The sequence below is a fragment of the Oncorhynchus masou genome, chromosome 1, assembly GCF_036934945.1.
Source record: "Oncorhynchus masou masou isolate Uvic2021 chromosome 1, UVic_Omas_1.1, whole genome shotgun sequence".
Classification (NCBI taxonomy): domain Eukaryota; kingdom Metazoa; phylum Chordata; class Actinopteri; order Salmoniformes; family Salmonidae; genus Oncorhynchus; species Oncorhynchus masou.
Genome location: NC_088212.1, coordinates 29,135,432 through 29,151,773, shown reverse-complemented (window position 1 = coordinate 29,151,773; position 16,342 = coordinate 29,135,432). Strand labels below are relative to the sequence as shown.

The window sequence follows — 16,342 nt, the reverse complement described above, 5'->3', positions numbered from 1 at the left end:
AATCCTCAGCACTCTGGGGGAGTGTGCTAGCCTACCGACTTCAGACAGCCTTCCCTGTGAGTTGCTATAACTGACTCAGCTCAGTGAAATTGCTTCTGAAAATGACTTAACATTTCAGCCTCTGAGGAGTGAATATGTCGTTTTTTGGGAATCTTGCAACCTTGGTGAAAAATCACTCACATAACTCATACATCAGCCCTGTGCTGGAAACCAATGAGCAAGACATGGAACACATATTTCAGCAGGATGGGTGAGAACCTAATATCGATCTCAAAGTGGGGAGACAGAAATCTTTAATTGCTGAATGATTGTTTGGCAGACGCAACTAAATTGAGCTGGTGAATAGCATTGGAACATTTGTTGTTTATAGCTTTAAGGTCTCTGAGGGTACCAGAGTTAATTTAACGACACAAATGACTCAGATCCATCATACTCAGTCTGATAGATGTGGTACAATGATCACATGTTTATATGCCATCTTTCACTGCTATGGAGCTGCATCTTTTTAAGCATCGTGGTGACATCATCCAGTAAAAATGTTAGATAAGTTATAGGCATATGATATAGACAAACCTGTTGACCACTCCCAAAATTCCAAGCTGCATTAGAATGACCCGACACAGTAAGGCCTCCAGAGCATCTGTCCCTGCGTCCATCAGGACCAGCTTACTGAACACCAGCAGTGTTCTACGGCTTGCAAGACACACATGGGCACAAAAGCTGGGTAAAGACAAGCCCCTTTTGTCCATGGCTCTCATATACAGTGGGGAGAACAAGTATTTGATACACTGTCAATTTTGCAAGTTTTCCTACTTACAAAGCATGTAGAGGTCTGTAATTTTTATCATAGGTACATTTCAACTGTGAGAGACGGAATCTAAAACAAAAATCCAGAAAATCACATTGTATGATTTTTAAGTAATTAATTTGAATTTTATTGCATGACATAAGTATTTGATCACCTACCAACCAATAAGAATTCCAGCTCTCACAGACCTGTTAGTTGTCCTTTAAGAAGCCCTCCTGTTCTTCACTCATTACCTGTATTAACTGCACATGTTTGACCACGTTACCTGTATAAAAGACACCGGTCCACACACTCAATCAAACAGACTCCAGCCTCTCCACAATGGCCAAGACCAGAGAGCTGTGTAAAGACATCAGGGCTAAATTGTAGACCTGCACAAGGCTGGGATGGACTACAGGACAATAGGCAAGCAGCTTGGTGAGAAGGCAACAACTGCTGGCACAATTATTAGAAAATGGAAGAAGTTCAATATGACGGTCAATCACCCTCGGTCTGGGGCTCCATGCGAGATCTCACCTCGTGGGGCATCAATGATCATGAGGAAGGTGAGGGATCAGCCCAGAACTACACGACAGGACCTGGTCAATGACCTGAAGAGAGCTGGGACCACAGTCTCAAAGAAAACCATTAGTAACACACTACGCCGTCATGGATTAAAATCGTGCAGCGCACACAAGGTCCCCCTGCTCAAGCCAGCGCATGTCCAGGACCGTCTGAAGTTTGCCAATGACCATCTGGATGATCCAGAGGAGGAATGGGAGGAGGTCATGTGGTCTGATGAGACAAAAATAGAGCTTTTTGGTCTAAACTCCACTCGCCGTGTTTGGAGGAAGAAGAAGGATGAGTACAACCCCAAGAACACCATCCCAACCGTGAAGCATGGAGGTGGAAACATCATTCTTTGGGGATGCTTTTCTGCAAAGGGGACAGGACGACTGCACCGTATTGAGGGGATGATGGATGGGGCCATGTACAGTGCCTTGCGAAAGTATTCGGCCCCCTTTAACTTTGCGACCTTTTGCAACATTTCAGGCTTCAAACATAAAGATATAAAACTGTATTCTTTTGTGAAGAATCAACAACAAGTGGGACACAATCATGAAGTGGAACGACATTTATTGGATATTTCAAACTTTTTTAACAAATCAAAAACTGAAAAATTGGGAGTGCAAAATTATTCAGCCCCCTTAAGTTAATACTTTGTAGCGCCACCTTTTGCTGCGATTACAGCTGTAAGTCGCTTGGGGTATGTCTCTATCAGTTTTGCACATCGAGAGACTGAAATTTTTTCCCATTCCTCCTTGCAAAACAGCTCGAGCTCAGTGAGGTTGGATAGAGAGCATATGTGAACAGCAGTTTTCAGTTCTTTCCACAGATTCTCGATTGGATTCAGGTCTGGACTTTGACTTGGCCATTCTAACACCTGGATATGTTTATTTTTGAACCATTCCATTGTAGATTTTGCTTTATGTTTTGGATCATTGTCTTGTTGGAAGACAAATCTCCGTCCCAGTCTCAGGTCTTTTGCAGACTCCATCAGGTTTTCTTCCAGAATGGTCTTGTATTTGGCTCCATCCATCTTCCCATCAATTTTAACCGTCTTCCCTGTCCCTGCTGAAGAAAAGCAGGCCCAAACCATGATGCTGCCACCACCATGTTTGACAGTGGGGATGGTGTGGTCAGGGTGATGAGCTGTGTTGCTTTTACGCCAAACATAACGTTTTGCATTGTTGCCAAAAAGTTCAATTTTGGTTTCATCTGACCAGAGCACCTTCTTCCACATGTTTGGTGTGTCTCCCAGGTGGCTTGTGGCAAACTTTAAACAACACTTTTTATGGATATCTTTATGAAATGACTTTCTTCTTGCCACTCTTCCATAAAGGCCAGATTTGTGCAATATACGACTGATTGTTGTCCTATGGACAGAGTCTCCCAACCTCAGCTGTAGATCTCTGCAGTTCATCCAGAGTGATCATGGGCCTCTTGGCTGCATCTCTGATCAGTCTTCTCCTTGTATGAGCTGAAAGTTTAGAGGGACGGCCAGGTCTTGGTAGATTTGCAGTGGTCTGATACTCCTTCCATTTCAATATTATCGCTTGCACAGTGCTCCTTGGGATGTTTAAAGCTTGGGAAATGTTTTTGTATCCAAATCCGGCTTTAAACTTCTTCACAACAGTATCTCGGACCTGCCTGGTGTGTTCCTTGTTCTTCATGATGCTCTCTGCGCTTTTAACGGACCTCTGCGACTATCACAGTGCAGGTGCATTTATACGGAGACTTGATTACACACAGGTGGATTGTATTTATCATCATTAGTCATTTAGGTCAACATTGGATCATTCAGAGATCCTCACTGAACTTCTGGAGAGAGTTTGCTGCACTGAAAGTAAAGGGGCTGAATAATTTTGCACGCCCAATTTTTCAGTTTTTGATTTGTTAAAAAAGTTTGAAATATCCAATAAATGTCGTTCCACTTCATGATTGTGTCCCACTTGTTGTTGATTCTTCACAGAAAATACAGTTTTATATCTTTATGTTTGAAGCCTGAAATGTGGCAAAAGGTCGCAAAGTTCAAGGGGGCCGAATACTTTCGCAAGGCACTGTATCGCGAGATCTTGGCTAACAACCTCCTTCCCTCAGTAAGAGCATTGAAGATGGGTCGTGGCTGGGTCTTCCAGCATGACAACGACCTGAAACACACAGCCAGGGCAACTAAGGAGTGGCTCCGTAAGAAGCATCTCAAGGTCCTGGAGTGGCCTAGCCAGTCTCCAGACCTGAACCCAAAAGAAAATCTTTGGAGGGAGCTGAAAGTCCGTATTGCCCAGCGACAGCCCCGAAAACTGAAGGATCTGAAGAAGGTCTGTATGGAGGAGTGAGCCAAAATCCCTGCTGCAGTGTGTGCAAACCTGGTCAAGAACTACAGGAAACATATGATCTCTGTAATTGCAGACAAAGGTTTCTGTACCAAATATTAAAGTCTGCTTTTCTGATGTATCAAATACTTATGTCCTGCAATAAAATGCTAATTAATTACTGAAAAATCATACAATGTGATTTTCGGGATTTTTGTTTTAGATTCCGTCTCTCACAGTTGAAGTGTACCTTTGATAAAAAATTATAGACCTCTACATTCTTTGTAAGTTGGAAAACCTGCAAAATAGGCAGTGTATCAAATACTTGTTCTCCCCACTGTACATACATACCCACAATATTTGAATGGCAGTTCATTATGTCCTCTAAAATGTGTTGTGCATTTAGGAGTCACTTATCTTAAAGTTCACTGAGGTCAAACCTAAAACGTAACATTGACCAGGTTTATTGATATTTATTTCAATGAACAAACAATACATATACACTGAAAAGACATGCAATGAGAAATGAAGCAGCATAAGTGTACAGTATACCTCAGCATCTGGGTCAACCTCGCTTTGCCAATTTAATGGCATCAGAGGTGGCCAAGTCAGAGTTGGCAGGAGACACAGAGGATAAGGGAGTTGGGGTTGGAGATGAAGGATAGGATCATGTCTTGGACTTGAGCTTCTGTCCTCTGGCTAGTCTCCAACTGGAACCTTGTACATCAACAATAAATAAATAACTCTACAATACTGTAAATAAATATACATATGTATTTGTTTTCTATGAGTAATGGTATTTATTTTACCATGAGGAATATCATAGTTCTGCATATTCAAGTAAGTGGGATTAATACACTGGTTGGTATTACCTTGGTTATTCCTGGCAAATCAACCAATGTGAGATTGAGGACATGAGGAGAGAAAATCTTCAAATAGATGGGCTCAGGGCTGATTCCCTAGGGGTCACAAGTGGAAATACAGATGGCGATAGAGAAGCAGATAAATTAAATCAGTAGCTCATAAACTGGAGATAAGCCATATTTACCCACAACTATTTATCCAAATCTGGTTGCCTCCCAAGCTACGTTCAGTCTCTTCTTCAATCTCCTTGCGAATCTCCAGGAAATCTGAGAAAATCTATAATTCAAACAGAGAGATGGAATACTGAAATATCGACTTCACCAACACCCCTAGAAGCATGACATTAGGAGATACAGTGTGTTTGAGACTAACTAAAGCGAGACTGATTCAAGACCAAGACCGGAGCAAATCGAGTCCGAGTCAAGACTAAGACAGGAGGGGGACAAGAGTCTGAGACCGAGTCAAGATCGAGACCAGAAAAATACAAGTCCACTTCGAGACCATGATTGTAATTGTCAAATCACCACCATAATTAAGAGTTCAAAATGTCCACTATTTCTGTGTTCATATTTCAGAACAACATATGGATTCTTTAGATATTTTTTACATTTTTACATTTAAGTCATTTTAGCAGACGCTCTTATCCAGAGCGACTTACAAGTTAATTTTTACCTTTATTTTAACCAGGCAAGTCAGTTAAGAACACATTCTTATTTTTCAATGACGGCCTGGGAACAGTGGGTTAACTGCCTGTTCAGGGGCAGAACGACAGATTTGTACCTTGTCGGCTCGGGGGTTTGAACTCACAACCTTCCGGTTACTAGTCCAACGCTCTAACCACTAGGCTACTAGGCTACCCTGCCGCCCCAGAAAAGTGCAAAAAATGCATACTGAGGGAAATTATTACTAACCCAAAACACAGTGGGGAACAACGGGTCTTCAACGCCTTCAGAGAGGGGCTAAGGATTTATAAAATAATTATTATAATAATAATAATAATCATTAATTTTCAAAGATTTTTTGATTGAACCCTTTCCAAAAAAAACTGAAGCGATTAACACTGAAGAGAAGAAAAATATCCAATCAAGGTTTTTCTTTGCTGGTCTCTGGGGAGATAGCTCGCTAGATTTAAGTTAGCCATTGGCTAGGTCATCAGAAGCTAGATAAAGGCATCTTCCATTGAACTGCATTAGGGCCAAATGTTGAGTGACAGTTGAATCAACCAATCAAATTTAGACTTAATGTCTGCCTTCTTGAAGGCCAACATGTCACTGCACAACAGCAAGCTGTAGTTATCACACAGTCTACCTAGCTAGCTTTTGTTGTCGACTAGTATTTTCCCAACAATGCTTTAGTGTATGTTATGGAACGTTGATTCAAATATAACTTATTTTTAAAACCTCTTATAAAGTTGGTTTTGTAGTGTAAACTGGGAATTTAATATTTTTTGACTGATATGATTCTGTGTTGAATTATTTCAAAGTAGTTCATTATTATGTCCGAGTTCATATTCTACTTATCGTTTAAGATCATGCTATGTGTGACTGCTGCCTTTCCATCAGCCCTATGCAGTTGTGCCTGGAGAAGTGGGTATACTTTAATTTAGGCAAAACGTTCCCACCAAGCGAAGGAAAAGAACCCTGTGTGAAAACTCCTGTTTCCCTATGAGTTCTCCTACAGATTTTCACTCTCAAATTTTTTTTTAAATATAAAAAATACCAAACTTTGATGATCTAAGTACACAACAATGCTTAAACCACATCAATATGATGGGGTGGGCCTGCCTGGGTTCCCCAGTGAGTGGGCCTCTGTCCACCCACGCCCATCCATGTCTACGCCCCTGATGCAAACAGGCATGATGACAATTGCTTGCGCATTACAAATAGCCTACTAACCAAACACTTCGGATGAGGCCTCCGAGTGGCGCAGCAGTCTAAGGCAATGCATCGCAGTGCTTGAGGCGTCACGACAGAGTCGGGTTCGATTTCGGGCTATGTCGCAGCAGGCCGCAACCCGGAGACGGCGCACAATTGGCTCAGCGTTGTATGGGTTAGGGGAGGGTTTGGCTGGCCGGGATGTCCTTGTCCCATCACGCTCGAGCGACTCCTCGCAGTGGCATGCACACTGACACAGTCGCCAGTTGTACGGTGTTTCCTCCGACACAATGGTGTGGCTGGCTTCCAGGTTATGCGAGCAGTGCGGCTTGGCTGTGTCGCGTTTCAGAGGATGCATGGCTCTCTACCAATTGGATACCATGAAAAAGGGGTAAAACGTTTTTTTATTTATTTTTTTAATTATAAATAAATAAATACAAAACTTTTTCAATATCTTGTTTGCATACCCTAGTAAGATTTTACTGGTAGATATCAAAAATTGAAACGTCTTTATTCCCTACCGGCTACGGATGTCATTCTTCTGTGAGGTGCTCCATGTCAAAACCAGTTGAGAGCTGTACACTCTTGCGACCTGCAGATTATATTCCTCTGAAACTAAACTGTGTGGCGCACATGTGAATATATTTCACGTGTTTTGCGACTGTGTAGGCTACTGTGCATGTTCTCTATTGTACTATATAATTGATACTGTTAAATCATATACTGCTACTACACTACTCAAATCAACTTTGATACACATCAATAGAGATTAAGGAGTATAAACAATGCCCACTGAAAAACAAGTGGGTATACGGTTTTTAACTGCATGTACCCTACACGGCATAACTGGCTCTTTGTGTTTCACAAAAAGTACACTTTCCTACATAAATGCACTGGTCTTACAGTTGCTGTCCTTTCAGAATCACAAACCTGTCACACTACGCAAACATGTCTATAATAAACGCTGTTAAGATAATCATGTTTCAAGAAAGGAATGTATATATTTAGCTTGGCGAAGCGGTTTTATGTGCTGACTGACTGGAAGCTGATAATTTAGTTTTTTACTCCACTGGTCTCGGGAAGAAATTACGAGTCCTCACTGTCCGAGAACGAGTCAAGACGGAGTACAACTGTATTCGACAAGACCAAGATGCTCAATATGTGGTCTTGAGACCTGTCTAGAGTACTACAACACTGGACATACAAGTACCAAGACTCTCAGACAATGCAATGCTGTTCTACAAAATCTCTGAAAGATTTTTATCCAGTGAGTGAAACTACATGCATGCGAGATAGAAAAGAGCAGAAGCGTGGAACCCAACCGTTCAGACCACAGTCCTACCTACATACAGGTTATGGACAATTTGCTCTTTTCGTTTGCCCAGTAAGTTTCTTCTAGGAGAAAGCAACAACTACTAGCCACTTTAAACAATGCCACTTAATATAATGTTTACATACCCTACATTACTCATCTCATATGTACAGTGGGGCAAAAAAATATTTAGTCAGCCACCAATTATGCAAGTTCTCCCACTTAAAAAGATGAGACAGGCCTGTAATTTTCATCATAGGTACACTTCAACTATGACAGACAAAATGAGAAGAAAAAAATCCAGAAAATCACATTGTAGGATTTTTAATGAATTAATTTGGAAATTATTGTGGAAAATAAGTATTTGGTCATCTACAAACAAGCAAGATTTCTGGCTCTCACAGACCTGTAACTTCTTCTTTAAGAGGCTCCTCTGTCCTCCACTCGTTACCTGTATTAATGGCACCTGTTTGAACTTGTTATCAGTATAAAAGACACCTGTCCACAACCTCAAACAGTCACACTCCAAACTCCACTATGGCACTTTTTTAACCTTTATTTTACTAGGCAAGTCAGTTAAGAACAAATTCTTATTTTCAATGACGGCCTAGGAACAGTGGGTTAACTGCCTGTTCAGGGGCAGAACGACAGATTTGTACCTTGTCAGCTCGGGGATTCAAACTTGAAACCTTTCGGTTAGTCCAACGCTCTAACCACTAGGCTACCCTGCCGCCCTAGATTGGTGGCTGACTAAATACTTTTTTGCAAGGGAAAGGAAAGGAATTCAGGCCCTAATGAGAGAAAACTGGAATTGTTTGGAGTTGACTGTTGATTTAGTGGCCACATATAGCTTGCTTGCTAGCTACTGTATCTAGCTTTGATGATAGCATATATTGTCTAGCTAATTAGGTAAGGGATCTGCCCCCTATTCCCCCCAATTTTCACATAAAAGGACATACCCAAATCTAACTGCCTGTAGCTCAGGCCCTGAAGCAAGGATATGCATATTCTGTGTACCATTTGACAGGAAACACTTTTAGGTTTGTGGAAATGTGAAAGGAATGTAGGAGAATATAACACAATAGATCTGGTAAAAGATAATACAAAGAAAAAAAACATTATTTTGTAGTTTTTTTGTATCATCATCTTTGAAATGCAAGAGAAAGGCCATAATGTATTATTCCAGCCCAGGTGTAATTTAGCAGTTTCAACTACCTGAGCCCTAGGACCATGCCCCAGGACTACCTGACATGATGACTCCTTGCTGTCCCCAATCCACCTGACTGTGCTAGGTTTCTTCCTAGGTTTTGGCCTTTCTAGGGAGTTTTTCCTAGCCACCGTGCTTCTACACCTGCATTGCGTGCTGTTTGGGGTTTTAGGCTGGGTTTCTGTACAGCACTTTGATATATCAGTTGATGTACGAAGGGCTATATAAATAAATTTGATTTGATGTTGGCCACTAGATGGCAGCAATGTATGTGCAAAGGTGTAGATTTATCCGATGAACCATTGCATTTCTGTTCAAAATGCTGTATCAAGATTGCCCAAATGTGCCTAATTTCTTTATTAATAACTTTTCATGTTCAAAATCGTGCACCCTCCTCAAACAATAGCATTGTATTATTTCACTGTAATAGATACTGTAAATTGGACAGTGCAGTTAGATTAACAATAATTTAAGCTTTCTGCAAATATCAGATATGTCTATGTCCTGGGAAATTTTCTTGTTACTTACAACTTCATGCTAATCGCATTAGCCTACGTTAGCTCAACCGTCCAGTGGAAGGTACACCGATCCTTAACCCAGCTTGCTTGTGAACCTCTGTGACCCTATCATGCAATAATATAACGTTAGGCCTCATTTCACAAGCGAGACAGATTTTAAGCATGGCCAAGTCTGCATATCTTTCGCAACATGATTTTGCTATGAAGGGGAACAAACAAAGATGCTGCTGGACGGATGTCCTACTAGCTTAGCCGAATCAGGCCAAGATGCTCTGTCATGAGGAAGCAAGGAAAGTGGTTAGGTAGCTGTTTCCTTGCCGGAGGAGGACAAGGTGAAGGCTTTCTCCGAATCCAAGAACGTTCTACTACATACTGTAATGATAACTACAGCAACTGAAGTTGTGTATTATCTAATATTTAGCGCTGTCTGCATTTTTAGCGACAACAAACCGGTTTGTATTCAAGGAGTGATAGAAAATTGTGTGTTCTCGCGTCATTTTAAAAAGAGGTGATTGGTCAGACAACGTGATTCGTATACAGTTATTTCTTAGCTTATTGGTTTAAATAAAGATCTCATCATTTTTGACAACGCCCTCCATGCTTTTTTAAAAAAAAATTTATTTTATTTTTACAAACGGGTGCGTTTGTAAATTTACTCTGGAGTGCCAAAGAGCGCTCTGGGCGTTCGTAAATTCAGAGCTTTGTCAGATTGTCCTTTTGTAAATTCGGAGCGTTCAGAGCGCACACTGGACGCTCTGGCGGAGGAGCAGGGTTGATCCGAGCGTTCTGACCTCTCAACGTCAGTCAAGCACCCAAGCTAACTGGCTAAAGTTAGCTACCTTGCTAGTTACAGTACTTCCAGACATAAATGAGAGAACACATCACTCTGGCCATTTTACTTGCCCTAGCAGAGCTGGTTAGGCTGTTTTCATGTTATACGGAGGGTTGGTGACTAACTGTGCTGCTGGTAACAATTTAATTAAGCTTTTTTGCCAATGTTTACTGACACCGGCCATATTCAACTGGGTGTTGAGCTTTCGTAAACTCGTCAGTTATTCTGAGCTCAAGCACTCTGAAAATAGAGTAGATAGCCAGGGTGAATTTACGAACGCGCCCTGTATAGAACAGAGTATACAAACAGCCAGGGGAATACAGACAATACATTATATATAAGACCTTGTATGGCAGTTCTATCTTTGCGGAAAATGTTATAGTTAGGGATGGAAATTTCAGGGTTTTTGGTGGTTTTCCTAAACCAGGATTCAGACACGGCTAAGACATTTGGGTTGGCAGAATATGCTAAAGCAGTGAATAAAACAAACACAGGGAGTAGGCTTCTAATGTTAACATGCATGAAACCAAGGCTTTTACGGTTACAGAAGTCAGCAAATGGGAACACCTGGGGAGTAGGATTAGAGCTAGGCACTGCAGGTCCTGGATTAACCTCTACATCACCAGAGGAGAAGTAGGATAAGGGTACGGCTAAAGGCTATAAGAACTGTCCGTCTAGCACGTTCGGAACAGAGAAAAGGGAGCTATTTTCTGGGCACAATAGCATAGATTCAAGGCATAATGTACAGACAAAGGTATGGTAAGAAGAGAGTACATTGGAGGTAAACCTAGGCATTGAGTAATGAAGAGAGAGATATAGTCTCTAGAGACGTTTAAACCAGGTGATGTCATCCCATATGTGGGAGGTAGAACAACATGGTTGGTCATTTCATCTCGAGTGTTCCACTTATTCATAATTTTATATAATGTGCAGATGGAACCCAACAGGCACAAAATGTACTTGGCAGCAACTGAAGATGAAATATGAAAATATACTTCAAACAGGTAAGGCATAAATTCATTACAAGCAATTGTGATGTTTAGCCTACCCTACCTAATTAAACAGCATTCAGTGGCTATGCTCAACATGTGATATATTTAAGTAAACTTTTTTTCTTATATTTGAAAGTAACACCTAAATGCCTTTGTACATACAAATCTTCAAATTTGTGCTTATTGGACATGTTCAAATTTGACCTCCATTATAGCCAATAGAAAAAGTCTGAGGATCAAAAAACAGGTGGGGGTCCACCACAACTCAGAGGCTGAAGAGATAGCCCTCAGTCAAAATAGTGGGTGACCTATTGCTGAAAGCATCTCTGGAGGAAGCTCATCTGACCCAACTACCCCCCCACCCCCACCCCAGGACACAAGGGCCTACATAACAGGTTAGTTATTGAAATTAATGATACATGTACATTCATCCTTTTGCCAGTATTACCTCAGTGATGCCCACCCATTGATCTTAGACACAACTTGGCACACTGATTTTCTTGTAGCGGTACAATTCTTTGTAGTTGACTGTTACTTTTTCAGATTCTTAGTTGTCCTTCAGACATCAATCTATTTTAAAGGTGACTCAGAGTTATATATTTGAAAAATTGTGACATGGCCTGCACACTGTTGTAAAAACATGTGGGACACTTTTCTGGGTAAAGTTATAATTTAACTGTCTAATCTTCATCTTCTACCAGTTACTGATGGTGTAATCTGGTGGCGCCTTCTGCCATGCAGTTGTAAGTACTCTTAGTACTCATTTTTCATGATGGGTTAGAGTAGAACACCAAAATTGTTCATTTTCATTACAGGAGGATAAAGAAGACGCCTTGTCAGCTGCCACAGAGAGGGTAGAGTGGCCTATTGAGGTTTACACCTTAAAAATAACATCTACCAGTTGATAGTGTTGTACCATAATAAAATGCGCACCTTTTTCTCTAACAGAGCAATGCTGGAAATTACAATGAAGAAGAGGGTCCATCCACCTCCAAAGCACAACTTACAGCATTAGCCCATGAATTACAATGAAACTAAGTTGAACTTGCACTGTGAAATTCAATGTAATTTATACTGGCAGGAAATAAAGACTTCATAAAAAAGCATGTTGTGTCTATTTGACATGGGGGAGGAGATGGGTGAATCAGAAATGATGGTAGCATATTGTCTCTGACTGCTCTTCCATCTCGTGCGTCAGTGTGTGGTCAGGATTGTTGTCAGGATCGTTCACTGCTTGAGTAGGACATTGTTCTCCTCTAATTGTGGCAATGTTGTGGAGAATCACACATGCCACAATAATGTCACATGCCCTTTCTGGGGTGACCCTGAGCCTACGAAGACACTGGAACCAGGCCTTGAGTAGCAATTAGGGCTGCCAGGGGTACCCTCTGTCACCGAGCAGGTAACCATTGAACTCTCCTGTTATATTTTATTTTACCTTTATTTAACCAGGTAGGCCAGTTAAGAACAAGTTCTCATTTACAACTATGACCTGGCCAAGATAAAGCAAAGCAGTGTGACACAAACAACACAGAGTTACACATGGAATAAACAAACGTACAGTCAATAACACAATAAAAAAGTCTATATACATGATAATTTGATTACACAGTTAACATTTTCAGTTGCAATAGACGGAAACAAAATATTGATTATAATAGGATATATATAAACTCACCACAGGCAAATTTAGCGCTCAGTATACACTCATGAAACATTTGCGAGTCATGCACAGGCCCAGGCCACTTACAGTAGCTTCCACGTTGCTGATGATGTGGGCTGCATCACATATGATCTTCACAGTGCAAAACAGTAATTAGCTGTATTCTGAAATATCTTTCACTTGGAATGCTAAAGACTACTATTTAGGTCTACCTGCACATTAATACTGTGGAAAGACTTCCTTTTCACAATCTCCTTCATTTACTGATAGGAATATGAGTGCCATCTATGCAGCCAATCACACCTGGAAACCCTAAAATATATCAAATTAACTTATTAGTGCTTCAAGTCTCAAAGCTTCATACTAAAATCAATTATTGCTTAGATTGATACCTGCAATTCTGTGGAATTATCTTATGAGTCATGTTGGTCTGTGACTGGGGAACACCACAAAAGTAAATGTTTCAGTGCATAAGTCACATTTCTGACAGCCCGACAGACCGATGACATATAGAAAACTCCTGTTGGCAAAAAAACGAAGTGCAACACATAATTTGTTCCGAACTGAGAGCATGTCCACAATGCGTCATATGAACGATATGAGGGCTGAGAATATTGTTCAGATGAATGATTGATTGTGCAGAAAAACGGAAACGCTCAAACAGAATCATCAGGGAATGATAAAACATCAAAGCAGGCTCTGATTACCCTCTCCCAACAGAGATTTCTGTGGAGTATTTGTGCTTCAATATCAACTGGCTCTTCAAGAAAAGGACACGCCATGTCAGACACCTGCTTCAGTCTGCAGGCTTCAGCTAAAGAGGAGAAACTCAAGGTTATTTGAAAACCTGCCAGCGAGCAGGTTAGCTTCACTGAGTATGTTGCCATAGTAACTGACTCAGAGTTAAGCTGAACTGGCTTTGTGAAACCAAAAACCCAGTTTCCTTCAACTCTGAGTCAACTAACTCTGAGTTTTCACTAACCCGCTTCCTGAAACAGGGCCCTGTTGATTAAAAAAACAACAGCAGAGGATTGTGTATAGACAGACAATCCTAATCTACCAATTTTTAATCAAAGTAGTTAGCTAGGTAATGACAAATAATTATTTGAGAGAACAACAGTTTCTGTGTCGGTTAACGTTATGTGTTACGAACCCCCTTTGCCCAGCAGTCTAGGGGGGATGGAAACGAGACCTGTAACATATCTCATGCAAATCATAACAGTGAAAAGGAACAGTGAGAACTAAAAGAAATCCACAGACGACTTAAACTTATCGTCAAACACTTTGGGGTTATTTTAAACACACGGTAATGGGGTGGGGAAAACAGGCTGAGCTGGACCCAAGGAAAGAAATAATACATATCCAAAAACCCTCAGCTAGTCTTACTTGCTTCAAGCACAGCTAGCTAACTAACCAATAAAATACAGTGGGTGGTTCGCCCAGTTCTAACTAGGGTATTTAGACAATGTTTTCCTACTTTATTTTTTTAATTTTTTAATTTAACCTTTATTTTACAAGGCAAGTCAGTTAAGAACAAATTCTTATTTTCAATGACGGCCTAGGAACAGTGGGTTAACTGCCTTTTCAGGGGCAGAACGACAGATTTGTACCTTGCCTAGTCCAACGCTCTAACCACTAGGCTACCCTGCCGCTACGGGTAATGTATTTCCATGGGTGACTTGGTATCCCCTTTTCCCATCAACAAACAGTCATACACCACAACAATACATGCTCACAGGATAACGGATAATGTGAGATGTGTGTGGGGGGGGGGGAAGAGAAAGAGAGAGGTCAAAGCCTGTCACACATCCCAAGCATCCTGCATAGACTTATTCTCTGAGAGAACACATAGCGTCTCGGAAGATGCACCTTAAGGTGATAATCCTTGTGTGGAAAACTTGCAGTGTGAAGCCTGTTCATTCCAAAGTATCCTTCCCACAGATCAGTTTTACTTCTTTCATGTATAGTACAAGTCAAAAGTTTGGACACACCTACTCATTCAAGGGTTTTTCTTTATTTCTACTATTTTCTACATTGTAGAATAATGGTGAAAACATCAAAACTATGAAATAATGGAATGGAATCATGTAGTATGGAATTGTGTAGTAACCAAAAAAAGTTAAATCAAAATATATTTTATATTTGAGATTCTTCAAAGTAGCCACCCTTTGCTTTGGTGACAACTTTGCACACTGTTGGCATTGTCTCAACCAGTTTCATGAGGAATGCTTTTCCAACAGGGATTTCCCACATATGCTGAGCACTTGTTGGCTGTTTTCCCTTCACTCTGCGGTCTAACTCATCCCAAACCATCTCATTTGGGTTGAGGTCAGCTGATTGTGGAGGCCAGGTAATCTGATGCAGCACTCCAATCCTTAATGGTCAAATAGCTCTTACACAGCCTGGAGGTGTGTTGGGTCATTGTCCTGTTAAATTTTTTAAATTCTAAATAAATCACTGACAGTGTCACCAGCAAAGCATCCCCCATACCATCGCACCTCCTCCTCCATGCTTCACGGTGGGAACCACACATGCGAAGATGATCCGTTCACCTACTCCACATCTCACAAAGACACGGCGGTTGGAACCAAAAATCTCATCAGACCAAAGGACAGATTTCCACCGGTCTAATGTCCATTGCTCATGTTTCTTCACTCAAGCAAGTTCTTATTGGTGTCCTTTAGTAATTGTTCCTTTGCAGCAATTCGACCATGAAGGACTGATTCCCGTAGTCTCCTCTGAACAGTTGATGTTGAGATGTGTCTGTTACTTTAACTCTGTGAAGCATTTATTTGGACTGCAATTTCTGAGGCTGGTAACTCCTAATGAACTTATCCTCTGCAGCAGAGGTAACTCTGGATCTTTCTTTCCTGTGGTGGTCCTCATGGGAGACAGTTTAATCATAGTGCTTGATGATTTTTGTGACTGCACTTGAAGAAACTTTCAAAGTTCTTGAAATATCCCGCATTGACTGACCTTCATGTCTTAAAGTAGTGATGGACTGTTGTTTCGCTTTGATATTTTGAGCTGTTCTTGCCATAATATGGACTTTGTCTTTTACCAAATAGGGCTATCTTCTGTATAAGACCCCTACATTGGGACAACACAAGTGATTGGCTCAAATGTTTTAAGAAGGAAATAAATTCTCGAAATTAACTTAAGGCACACTTGTTATATGAAATGCCTTCCAGGTGACAACCTCATGAATATGGTTGAGAGAATGCCAAGTGTGCAAAGCTGTCAAGGCAATGGGTGGCTACTTTGAAGAACCTCAAATATCAAATATATTTAGATTCGCTTAAAAAGAAAATGGTCACTACATGATTCCAAATGTGTTATTTCATAGTTTTGATGTCTTCACTATTATTCTACAGTGTTGAAAAGAGTAAAAAATAAAGAAAAACCTTGGAATGAGTAGGT

At 40.8% G+C, this 16,342-nt stretch overlaps 1 long non-coding RNA gene and 1 pseudogene across 1 annotated transcript; one reads left to right on the top strand and one right to left on the bottom strand.

Annotated features, from left to right (window-relative positions):
• Window positions 1-4,218: 4,218 nt before the first annotated feature.
• Window positions 4,219-13,704, bottom strand: LOC135541431 (putative nuclease HARBI1; annotated as a pseudogene).
• On the top strand, window positions 6,591-11,763 carry LOC135541439 (uncharacterized). The gene is made up of 3 exons (XR_010455967.1): window positions 6,591-6,789; window positions 11,201-11,271; window positions 11,475-11,763. It is a non-coding gene; the product is annotated as an uncharacterized LOC135541439 (long non-coding RNA).
• Window positions 13,705-16,342: the final 2,638 nt, after the last annotated feature.